Below are 11,975 nucleotides of genomic sequence, written 5' to 3' on the forward strand. Positions count from 1 at the left end.
TCTCCCAGTCCCTGCCACTGAAAAACATCCCCACAGCATGAGGCTGCCACCACCATGCTTCATCGTAGGGATGGTGCCAGGTTTACTCCAGATGTGACGCTTGGCATTCAGGCCAAAGAGTTCAATCTTGGTTTCATCAGACCAGAGAATCTAGTTTCTCATGGTCTGAGTCTGTAGTTGCTTTTTGGCAAACTCCAAGCGGGCTGTCATATGCCTTTTACTGAGGAGTGGCTTCCGTCTGGCCCCTCTCCCATAAAGGCCTGATTGGTGGAGTGCTGCAGAGATGGTTGTCCTTCTGGAAGGTTCTCCCATCTCCACAGAGGAACTCTAGAGCGTTGTCAGAGTGACCATGGGGTTCTTGGTCACCTCACTGACCAAGGACCTTCTCCCCCGATTGCTGAGTTTGGCCGGGCGGCCAGCACTAGGAAGAGTCTTGGTAGTTCCAAACTTCTTCCATTTAAGAATTATGTAGGCCACAGTGTTCTTGGGGACCTTCAGTGCTGAAGAAATGTTTTGGTATCCTTCCCCAGATCTGTGCCTCAACACAATCCTGTCTCGGAGCTCTACGTACAATTCCTTCGACCTCATGGCTTGGTTTTTGCTCTGACATGCACTGTCAACCGTGGGACCTTATATGGACAGGTGTGTGCCTTTCCAAATCATGTCCAATCAATTGGATTTACCACAGGTGGACTCCAAGCAAGTTGTAGAAACATTTTAAGGATGATCAATTGAAACAGGATGCAATTGAGGTCAATTTAAAGTATCATAGCAAAGGGTCTGAATGGTTATGTAAATTAGGTATTTCTGTTTTTTAATTTGAATACATTTGCAATAATGTATAAAACCTGTTTCGCTTTGTCATTATGGGGTATTGTGTGTTGATTGCTGAATTATTATGTTTTTTAATATATTGTAGAATATGGCTGTAACCTAACAACATGTGGGAAAAGTAAAGGAGTCTGAATACTTTCCGGAGCCACTGTATGCATTTAGAAACTAATCCTGAATAACTTCTGTAAACTCATACTGGAACCCAAGCATCCTATCCTCCAGTAAACTGGATACCTGAGGTTCATGGAAATCTGTGGTTCCGGAATACAATCAGAGACCATTTTCTTACAGTTTGGAAAACACTAAGACTGCGTTGACGAATCACATCATATCTTTTCACATCAGATGTTTTTTTTAGAGAAAATCTGATTGTTCAAAAAACAAATTAGGAAGAAAAGTATCAGAATTGGGCTGCCAGTGTAAATGCACATACTCAGTCCCTGGGGTGGGCAGCCCGAGTGGAAGAACGTGCCTCTCCTATCTCCTCCTTGAGTGTGGAGATCGTGTTGATACCCCCAAGACTCTCCTCTCCATGAACCTTGTGTCTGAGCATGGTTGTCATCATCTCCCCTGCCGAGACTAAATATGTGTATAGAGCTAGACTGACAGGTATGAGATAGAGGAACAGGTGACACCTACAGGAAACAGTGGAGCGTTAGGCAAGGAGAAATGATAGAGGAGCTGCTTCTGCGTCCTCGATTACCTATCTAGTGTCTGTGATCTATTATTTTCAATGTCAAAACAGACAGCTACTCCTCCTGTTCATTCCCATTTATTGTGATTGAACTGGAGTGGGCTGTAATGAAAAATGAGCTGTCACTCCATGACAGATAAGAGGTTGTGCATCACACTTGTTCTCTCTGTCTCACAGCAAGCTATTTGTAATGTTCTCCTTCACCCCAAGGTTGATTTAATGATCATGTGTAAAGGGGGGCATGCTGAGTGTTTTGCAGACGGCCCAGAGTCACAGGGGGTTACATCCACTGACAGGAAGGGGAGCTCAGGGTGCCACCAGCGCTATGTGGCTTCCGGTCATTGGAAGGGTTTACTTTTACATTGCTTGCTAGGATTGTATAATCAGGCGGAGCCAAGCACGTTTGTTGCATTGTTGCCACCCATAGCATTGAATTCAATAGCAAGGGAAGCAAATCACATCACAAAATCAAATCAAATCAACATTTTTGGGTTGCGTACACAGATTTGCAGATGTTATCGCAGGTGCAGTGCAATACTTGTGTTTCTAGCTCCAACAGTGCAGTAATATCTAGAAATATAATAACAATACACACATAATCCAAAAGTAATTTTAAAAAATAATAATAATTTAAAAAATAAATGAAGACACATCAGAATGAGCAATGTCAGAGACCGGAATATAAAGTATGGACAGTATATGAATAAAAAGCAGTATTTACAGTATATAAGATGGGCCTTGACTAGAATACAGTATATACATATAAAGTGGGTAAAATATGTAAACATTATTAAAATGACCAGCGTTCAATGACTCTTTGTTAATAAGGCAGCAGTCTCTAAGGTGCAGAGTAGGGTACCGGGTGGTAGACGGCTAGCGACGGTGTCTTAGGTTCAGGGCAGGGTACTGGGCCGTGATGACTATTTAACAGTCTGATGGCCAGGAGATAGAAGTTGTTTATCAGTCTCTCGGTCCCAGCTTTGCTGTACCAGTACTGTCTCCGCCTTCTAGATGGTAGTGGGGTGAACAGGCCGTAGCTCAGGTGGCTGAGGTCCTTGATGATCTTCTTGGCCGATGATGCGTTGGGCTGACCTCACCACCCTCTGGAGAGCCCGGCGGTTGTGTACGGTGCAGTTTCCGTACCAGGTGATGATACAGCCCGACCATAGAGAGTGATAGACGCCTCTAGTGCCAAAAGGCCATATTGGCATGGGCAGAGCCCAGTAGTCAACTGGGTGGGACTTCCAACTTCATTGGCTGATTCCTCCTGGTGACCTTGTTAGAGTCATGTCCAACTGGGGTCATGAGGAGGGATCAGCCAATTATGAAGAAAATGGAGATCGTCACAATGGTGTTCCAATGCTTTCATAGACGGTATAATGGCAGAGATACAAAGATGAGTCCTCTATCTATCTCTATGAGTCCGACAGAACTCTCGATGATGCATCTGTAGAAGTTTGTGAGGTTTTTAGGGGCCAAGCCAAATTTCTTCAGCCTCCTGAGGTTGGAGAGGCACTATTGAGCCTTTTTCATCATGCTGTCGGTGTGGAGGGGGCATTTCAGGTCCTCAGTGATATGCATGCAGAGGAACTTGAAGCTTTTGACCCTCTCCACTGCGGCCCCGTTGATGTGGATGGGAGCTTGCTCTCTCTGCTGTAGTCCACAATCAGCTCTTTTATTTTGTTGATGTTAAGGAAGAGATCATTTTCAATGGCACCACTCTGCCAGAGCTCTCACCTACTCCCCGTAGGCTGTCTCGTCATTGATGGTAATCAGGCCTACCACTGTTATGTTGTCAGCAAACTTGATGATTCAGCAAAAAAAAATGTATTGTTGCATCTTGTTCTAACATTATCCTCCAGTGGTTAGTTAGCTAGCTAAACTCGTCCCTTTCTTAAATTAGCCATGGATGAAGAGACTTGTGGTTTTACTTAATTACTCGTACCAGCCAATGATTATAAAAATGATTCTGATCCAACCATAAATTCATACATTTTGCCCCTGGGCTGAGAGCAATGTTCCCTCTAAGCTGCACGCAGGCGCACAGCTCCCCAGGACTGTGCAAATAAGCTTAAGATTGAAATTCACTCAACTTTCTAGTTGTCCCCTTTAGATAACACTATCAACGTTTCCCTCTACTGTGCAAATGATAATCAAATCAACGCAATATGAGACACTTTCAACGCAACGCAACACACCAAAACAAAACAAACTATGAAATAGATGTTCTTGTTGGCAGAGCGCATTGGAGTAGGATTCTATTGCATTGACAGGCACGACTCAGGCCCATACTCTACACAGACAGTTGGACCATAACCAATCAGAGCTGGAGTATCCCTTTATGCAAATAGACCATTGCCATATATTGTTCTGTGCATTTCACTTTGAATTTGTGTTTACAGCATGTTTTTAGATGAAAGCAAGAGCTGCATGTCGCCACGTGTGTACATTTGTTCATATTCTTTGCTAGTAAGTGAGTTATTAACCCAGTTATAGCTCATTTCTAGTCAGCAATGGGTTGGCCACTGTTGTAACTTACTTAAACAGTGCTTGACTTGGGGTGAAAGAAGTGCAGGAGCTTTTTTTCAAGTTGGTCCATTAGGCCAGGTGTTCCCAAACTGGGGTATGCCGTCTGGGGTACGCCAAATAAAAATTTGATTCTTCACATTCTCAAACAGTCGGGGCTACACATTTGGGGGAGGTTTTTTTCTCGCCTAAGTAGCCTCGTTTCACTGCAAAAATAAAATAAAAAAATCTAGTGTTCAGCGAAATAACAGCACAATGTCAAATACAGGTAGCCAAGTCAAATATTTAACATCCAATCACATTAACCGTTACTCTTTTGCTGGAAATCCACTAACGGTCCGTATGTAGCCAAACGTAACTGCTGCTCATGTTGGTATCCGTACTGATGGGGCAAAAGCCATGACAGGGAGACATACTGGAGCGTTAATGAGCGTGCAAGCAGTTGCTCCCGAGCCTGTCATGTTTTGTCATTAATTATCATGTCTTGTCCCTGTGCTTCCCCTTCTATTCGTTTCCCTCTGCTGGTCTTATTAGGTTCTTTCCCTCTTTCTATCCCTCTCTCTCCCCCTCCCTCTCTCACTCTCTCGCTCTCTCTTCTCTCTATCGTTCCGTTCCTGCTCCCAGCTGTTCCTATTCCCCTAATCAATCATTTAGTAATATATAATAATATAATAATAATATATGCCATTTAGCAGACGCTTTTATCCAAAGCGACTTACAGTCATGTGTGCATACATTCTACGTATGGGTGGTCCCGGGAATCGAACCCACTACCCTGGCGTTACAAGCGCCATGCTCTACCAACTGAGCTACAGAAGGACCATTTAGTCTTCCCACACCTGTTCCCGATCCTTTTCCCTGATTAGAGTCCCTATTTCTCTCCTTGTTTTCCGTTCCTGCCCCGTCGGATCCTCATCTATAATTCACCGTGCTGTGTCTATGTTTTGCCCTGTCGTGTCGTGTTTCCCTCAGATGCTGCGTGGTGAGCAGGTGTCTGAGTCTGCTAGGTTCAAGTGCCTTCCCGAGGCAACCTGCAGTTCTCGATCAAGTCTCCAGTCTGTTCTCGTCTTTACGAGTAGTATTATGCTTTTTGTTTTGTAAAGTTTCTTACTGGATTAAAAACTCTGTTTTCGCCAAGTCGCTTTTGGGTCCTCATTCACCTGCATAACAGAGCCACTTGGGAACACTGCAGCATCCACCGAGAGGCTCTTGCTGCCAAGGGAATGCCTGACAGCTTGAAAGACATTTTGGACACTACAATGAAAATGGTTAACTTTGTTAAAGCAAGGCCCCTGGACTCTCGTGTATTTTCTGCACCATGCAATGATATGGGCAGCAACCATGTAATGCTTTTACAAAATACAGAAGTGCGCTGGTTATCAAGAGGCAAAGTATTGACACGTTTTTTTTAAATTGAGAGACGAGCTTAAAGTTTTCTTTACTGACCATAATTTTCACTTGTCTAACCGCTTGCAGGAGTTTCTACCTGCACTATGAGCTGTTGGCTCGTTATACCTACGGAACATCAGTAGGCCTGGAGTTTAAAATGCGATGGAAACCTATTTAACATGTATTTTTTTATTTGGTTCATGGGAATATAACTGCAAAAGTTCATTTTATTTGCAGTATGTATTTATGCACAGACTCTTTTCCGCAATTCTGTCAATTTGATGGAAACACAACTCTGATGGGAAAATGCGCCAGGGTTTTCGTTAGCCAGTAATTGGCGATAGAAAAAGTAAATAAAATTGTAGTCGGGCAAATTGTCCAGGAGAAACTGTCTATCATAGCCTACACCCCAAATTCTACACACCAAATTCTACACACCATTCTCAACGTTGGAGGTGGCTTATGGTAGAAAAATTAACATGACATTTTCTTGGTAACAGCTCTGGTGGACATTCCTGCAGTCAATTGCACACTCCCTCAAAACTTAAGACACTGCACTTTTTAGAGAGGTATTTTATTGTCCTCAGCACAAGGTGCACCTGTGTAATGATCATGCTGTTTAATCAGCTTCTTGATATGCCACACCAGGTGAATGGATTATCTTGGCAACGGACAAATGCTCACTAACAGGGATGTAAACAAATTTGTGCCCAAATTGTGTGAGAAATAGGCTGATATTTTAGCTCATGAAACATGAGACCAACACTTTACATGTTGTGCTTAATATTTTTGCTCAGTGTATGTACTGTACAATCCTTTTATTCAAGTGTTGTGAATTGCCATTATATTAACGGAGTATATTATGAATGTTTCTTGTGCTATGTAGAAAGTATTATCTATGGAGATAACAAACAGAATGACTTGTTATTGTGGTGTTGATCTATCTGAGAAAATCTAAAGAAACAGACAGTAAGGTACACGGAAACTATGATGACATTAGAAATAAATTAATGGTAATTAACACGGTAACTGCGGAGAAGAGCATTCATTTAGTATACAGTGCCTTTGCCCTGTAGGTACATACTGTGGAAATTATGGTGAAACTATATTAGAAATAAAAGTAAGGTAGACAGAAACTATGCTGAAATTATGAAGAAAGTAATGGTAACAGGAGGACAGAGCATTGATTTAAATTACAGTGCCAAGGCACCATACGTACACAGAAACAATGGTGAAGCTACACATCAAATCAAATCAAATGTATTTATAAAGCCCGTCTTACATTATCTGATATCTCAAAGTGCTGTACAGAAACCCAGCCTGAAACCCCAAACAGCAAGCAATGCATGTGTAGAAGCATGGTGGCTAGGAAAAACTACCTAGAAAGGCCAGAACCTAGAAAGGAACCAGGCTATGAGGGGTGGCCAGCCCTCTTCTGGCTGTGCCAGGTGGAAATTGGCTGTGTCAAGCGCAGGAGAATCGAACTTGGTATAAATGGAGTCGTTTAATAGGCTTGACAAAACTCCATAATCAAAAACACAAGATAAAATTTAAGTGGTACAAGAACCCGTCGCACACCAATACATAATACACAAATATACAAAGAAACCATCTCTGACAGGGACATGCGGGGAAACAGAGGGTTAAATACACAACATGTAATGAATGGGATTGGAACCAGTTGTGTAGGAAGACAAGACAAAACCAATGGAGAATGAAAAATGGATCAATGATGGCTGGAAGACCAGTGACGTCGAACGCCGAGCACCGCCCAAACAAGAGAGGCATCGACTTCGGCAGCAGTCGTGACAGGAGGCTGAGACAGGAGGGGTAGGGAGACACTGTGGACCCATTCGACGATACCCCCGGACATGGCCAAACAGGCAGGATATAACCCCACCCACTTTGCCAAAGCACAGCACCCACACCACTAGTCAGGCAAGTCAGTCAAGATCAAATTCTTATTTACAATGACGGCCTTCCAAAAGGCCTCCTGCAGGGGATGGGGGCTGTTATTTAAAAAAAAAATGTATTAAATAAAAATATAGGACTAAACACACCACGACAAGAGAGACAAACCAACACTACATAAAGAGAGTCCTCAGACAACAACATAGCATGGCAGCAACACAAGGGCAACACAACATGGTAGCAGCACAGGGTACAAACATTATTGGGCACAGACAACAGCACAGAGGGCAAGAAGGTAGAGACAACAATACATCACACAAAGCAGCCACAACTGTCAGTAAGAGTGCCCATGATTGAGTCTTTGAATGAAGAGGTTGAAATAAAACTGTCCAGTTTGAGTGTTTGTTGCAGGATGAGGGCTGCAGTAGATATATCAGATAGGGGTGAGTGAGGCCTAAGAGGGTTTTATGAATAAGCATCGACCAGTGGGTCTTGCGATGGGTATACAGACATGACTAGTTTACAGAAGAGTATAGAGTGCAGTGATGTGTCCTATAAGGACATTTGGTGGCAAATCTGATGGCCGAATGGTAAAGAACATCTAGCCGCTCGAGAGCACCCTTACCTGCCGATCTATAAATTACATCTCCGTAATCTAGGATGGGTAGGATGGCCATCTGAATCAGGGTTAGTTTGGCAGCTGAGGTGAAAGAGGAGTGGTTACAATAGAGGAAACCAAGTCTAGATTTAACTTTAGCCTGCAGCTTTGATATGTGTTGAGAGAAGGACAGTGTACCATCTAGCCATACGCCCATGTACTTGTATGAGGTGACTACCTCAAGCTCTAAACCCTCAGAAGTAGTAATCACACCTGTGGAGAGAGGGACATTCTTCTTTCCAAACCACATGACCTTTGTTTTGGAGGTGTTCAGAACAAGGTTAAGGGCAGAGAAAGCTTGTTGGATACTAAGAAAGCTTTGTTGTAGAGCGTTTAACACGAAATCCGGGAAGAGGCCAGCTGAGTATGTGTAAGACTGTATCATCTGCATATAAATGGTTGAGAGAGCTTCTTACTGCCTGAGCTATGTTGTTGATGTAAATTGAGAAGAGTGTGGGGCCAAGGGTCGAGCCTTGGGGTACACCCTTGGTGACAGGAAGTGGCTGAGACAGCAGATGTTCTGACTTTATACACTGCACTCTTTGAGGGAGGTAGTTAGAAGACCAGGCCAAAGACCCCTCAGAGACACCAATACTCCTTGCCGGCCCAAAAGAATGGAATGGTCTACCGTATCAAAAGCTTTGGTCAAGTCAATATAAATATCAGCACAACATTGCTTAGAATCAAGGGAAATGATGACATCATTGAGGACCTGTAAGGTTGTAGTGACACATCCATAACCTGAGCGGAAACCAGATTGCATACCAGAGAGAATACTATAGACATCAAGAAAGCCAGTCAGTTGATTATTTCATTTTTCCAACACTTTTGATAATCAGAGGAAAATAGAAATAGGCCTATAAGAGTTAGGACCAGCTTGATCTCCCATTTAAATAAAGGATGAATCGTGGCTGCCTTCCAAGCAATGGGAACCTCCCCAGAGAGGAGAGACAGGTTAAAAATGTCAGAGATAGGCATGATGATTATAGGGGCCTTAAAGAAGAAAGGGTCTAAACTTAAAGAAGATGTTTTTTTGGGGTCAAGTTTAAGGAGCTCCTTTAGCACCTCGGACTCAGTGAAATTTGTAACGGGGCAGGGGGAAAAGAGGGAGGAGCATCAGAGATAGTCACATTAGAAGTGATGGTAGAAGAGGAAATGTGTCATGTTTTGTCTTTTATTATCATGTCTTGTCCCTGTGCTTCCCATTCTATTAGTTTCCCTCTGCTGGTCTTATTAGGTTCTTTCCCTCTTTCTATCCCTCTCTCTCCCCCTCCCTCTCTCACTCTCTCGCTCTCTCTACTCTCTATCGTTCCGTTCCTGCTCCCAGCTGTTCCTATTCCCCTAATCAATCATTTAGTCTTCCCACACCTGTTCCCGATCCTTTTCCCTGATTAGAGTCCCTATTTCTCTCCTTGTTATTCGTTTCTGCCCTGTCGGTTCCTTGTCTAGAATTCACCGTGCTGTGTTTGTGTATCGCCCTGTCGTGTCGTGTTTCCCTCAGATGCTGCGTGGTGAGCAGGTGTCTGAGTCTGTTTGGTTCAAGTGCCTTCCCGAGGCAACCTGCTGTTCACCTGCTGTTCAAGATCGAGTCTCCAGTTTGTCCTCGTCTTTTCGAGTGAAAGTTGTGTTTTTTTGATTGTATTTACTTTACTGGATTAAAGACTCTGTTTTCGCCAAGTCGCTTTTGGGTCCTCTTTCACCTGCATGACAGAAGGAACCGACCAAGGAATGGACCCAGCGACTTCAGACGCTCGTAACACTGCCGTCGAGATCCAAGGAGCCATGCTCGGCAGACACGAGCAGGAATTGTCTGCTGCTCGCCATGCCGTGGAGAACCTGGCCGCTCAGGTTTCCGACCTCTCTGGACAGTTCCAGAGTCTTCGTCTCGTGCCACCTGTTACTTCCTGGCCTGCCGAGCCTCCAGAACCTAGGGTTAATAACCCACCTTGCTACTCCGGGCAGCCCACTGAGTGCCGCTCCTTTCTCACGCAGTGTGAGATTGTGTTCTCTCTCCAACCCAACACATACTCTAGAGAGAGAGCTCGGGTTGCTTACGTCATTTCACTCCTTACTGGCCGGGCTCGAGAATGGGGCACAGCTATCTGGGAGGCAAGGGCTGATTGCTCTAACAAGTACCAGAACTTTAAAGAGGAGATGATTCGGGTTTTTGACCGTTCAGTTTTTGGTAGGGAGGCTTCTAGGGCCCTGGCTTCCCTATGCCAAGGTGAACGGTCCATAACGGATTATTCTATTGAGTTTCGCACTCTTGCTGCCTCTAGTGAGTGGAACGAGCCGGCGCTGCTCGCTCGTTTTCTGGAGGGACTCCACGCAGTGGTTAAGGATGAGATTCTCTCCCGGGAGGTTCCTTCAGATGTGGACTCTTTGATTGCTCTCGCCATCCGCATAGAACGACGGGTAGATCTTCGTCACCGGGCTCGTGGAAGAGAGCTCGCATCAACGGTGTTTCCCTGCTCCGCATCGCAACCATCTCCCTCCTCTGGCTCAGAGACTGAGCCCATGCAGCTGGGAGGGATTCGCATCTCGACTAAGGAGAGGGAATGGAGGATCACCAACCGCCTGTGCCTCTATTGCGGAGTTGCTGGACATTTTGTTAATTCATGTCCAGTAAAAGCCAGAGCTCATCAGTAAGCGGAGGGCTACAGGTGAGCGCAACTACTCAAGTCTCTCCATCAAAATCCTGTACTACTTTGTCGGTCCATCTACGCTGGACCGGTTCGGGTGCTACATGTAGTGCCTTGATAGACTCTGGGGCTGAGGGTTGTTTCATGGACGAAGCATGGGTTCGGAAACATGACATTCCTTTCAGAGAGTTACAGAAGCCTACGCCCATGTTCGCCTTAGATGGTAGTCATCTTCCCAGTATCAGATTTGAGACACTACCTTTAACCCTCACAGTATCTGGTAACCACAGTGAGACTATTTCTTTTTTGATTTTTCGTTCACCGTTTACACCTGTTGTTTTGGGTCATCCCTGGCTAGTATGTCATAATCCTTCTATTAATTGGTCTAGTAATTCTATCCTATCCTGGAACGTTTCTTGTCATGTGAAGTGTTTAATGTCTGCCATCCCTCCCGTTTCTTCTGTCCCTACTTCTCAGGAGGAACCTGGCGATTTGACAGGAGTGCCGGAGGAATATCATGATCTGCGCACGGTCTTCAGTCGGTCCCGAGCCAACTCCCTTCCTCCTCACCGGTCGTATGATTGTAGTATTGATCTCCTTCCGGGGACCACTCCTCCTCGGGGTAGACTATACTCTCTGTCGGCTCCCGAACGTAAGGCTCTCGAGGATTATTTGTCTGTGTCTCTTGACGCCGGTACCATAGTGCCTTCTTCCTCTCCGGCCGGGGCGGGGTTCTTTTTGTTAAGAAGAAGGACGGTACTCTGCGCCCCTGCGTGGATTATCGAGGGCTGAATGACATAACGGTTAAGAATCGTTATCCGCTTCCCCTTATGTCATCAGCCTTCGAGATTCTGCAGGGAGCCAGGTGCTTTACTAAGTTGGACCTTCGTAACGCTTACCATCTCGTGCGCATCAGAGAGGGGGACGAGTGGAAAACGGCGTTTAACACTCCGTTAGGGCATTTTGAGTACCGGGTTCTGCCGTTTGGTCTCGCCAATGCGCCAGCTGTTTTTCAGGCATTAGTTAATGATGTTCTGAGAGACATGCTGAACATCTTTGTTTTTGTCTATCTTGACGATATCCTGATTTTTTCTCCGTCACTCGAGATTCATGTTCAGCACGTTCGACGTGTTCTACAGCGCCTTTTAGAGAATTGTCTCTACGTAAAGGCTGAGAAGTGCTCTTTTCATGTCTCCTCCGTTACTTTTCTCGGTTCTGTTATTTCCGCTGAAGGCATTCAGATGGATTCCGCTAAGGTCCAAGCTGTCAGTGATTGGCCCGTTCCAAGGTCACGTGTCGAGTTGCAGCGCTTTTTAGGTTT

Source organism: Oncorhynchus gorbuscha, linkage group LG09, assembly GCF_021184085.1.
Source record: "Oncorhynchus gorbuscha isolate QuinsamMale2020 ecotype Even-year linkage group LG09, OgorEven_v1.0, whole genome shotgun sequence".
NCBI classification, from domain to species: domain Eukaryota; kingdom Metazoa; phylum Chordata; class Actinopteri; order Salmoniformes; family Salmonidae; genus Oncorhynchus; species Oncorhynchus gorbuscha.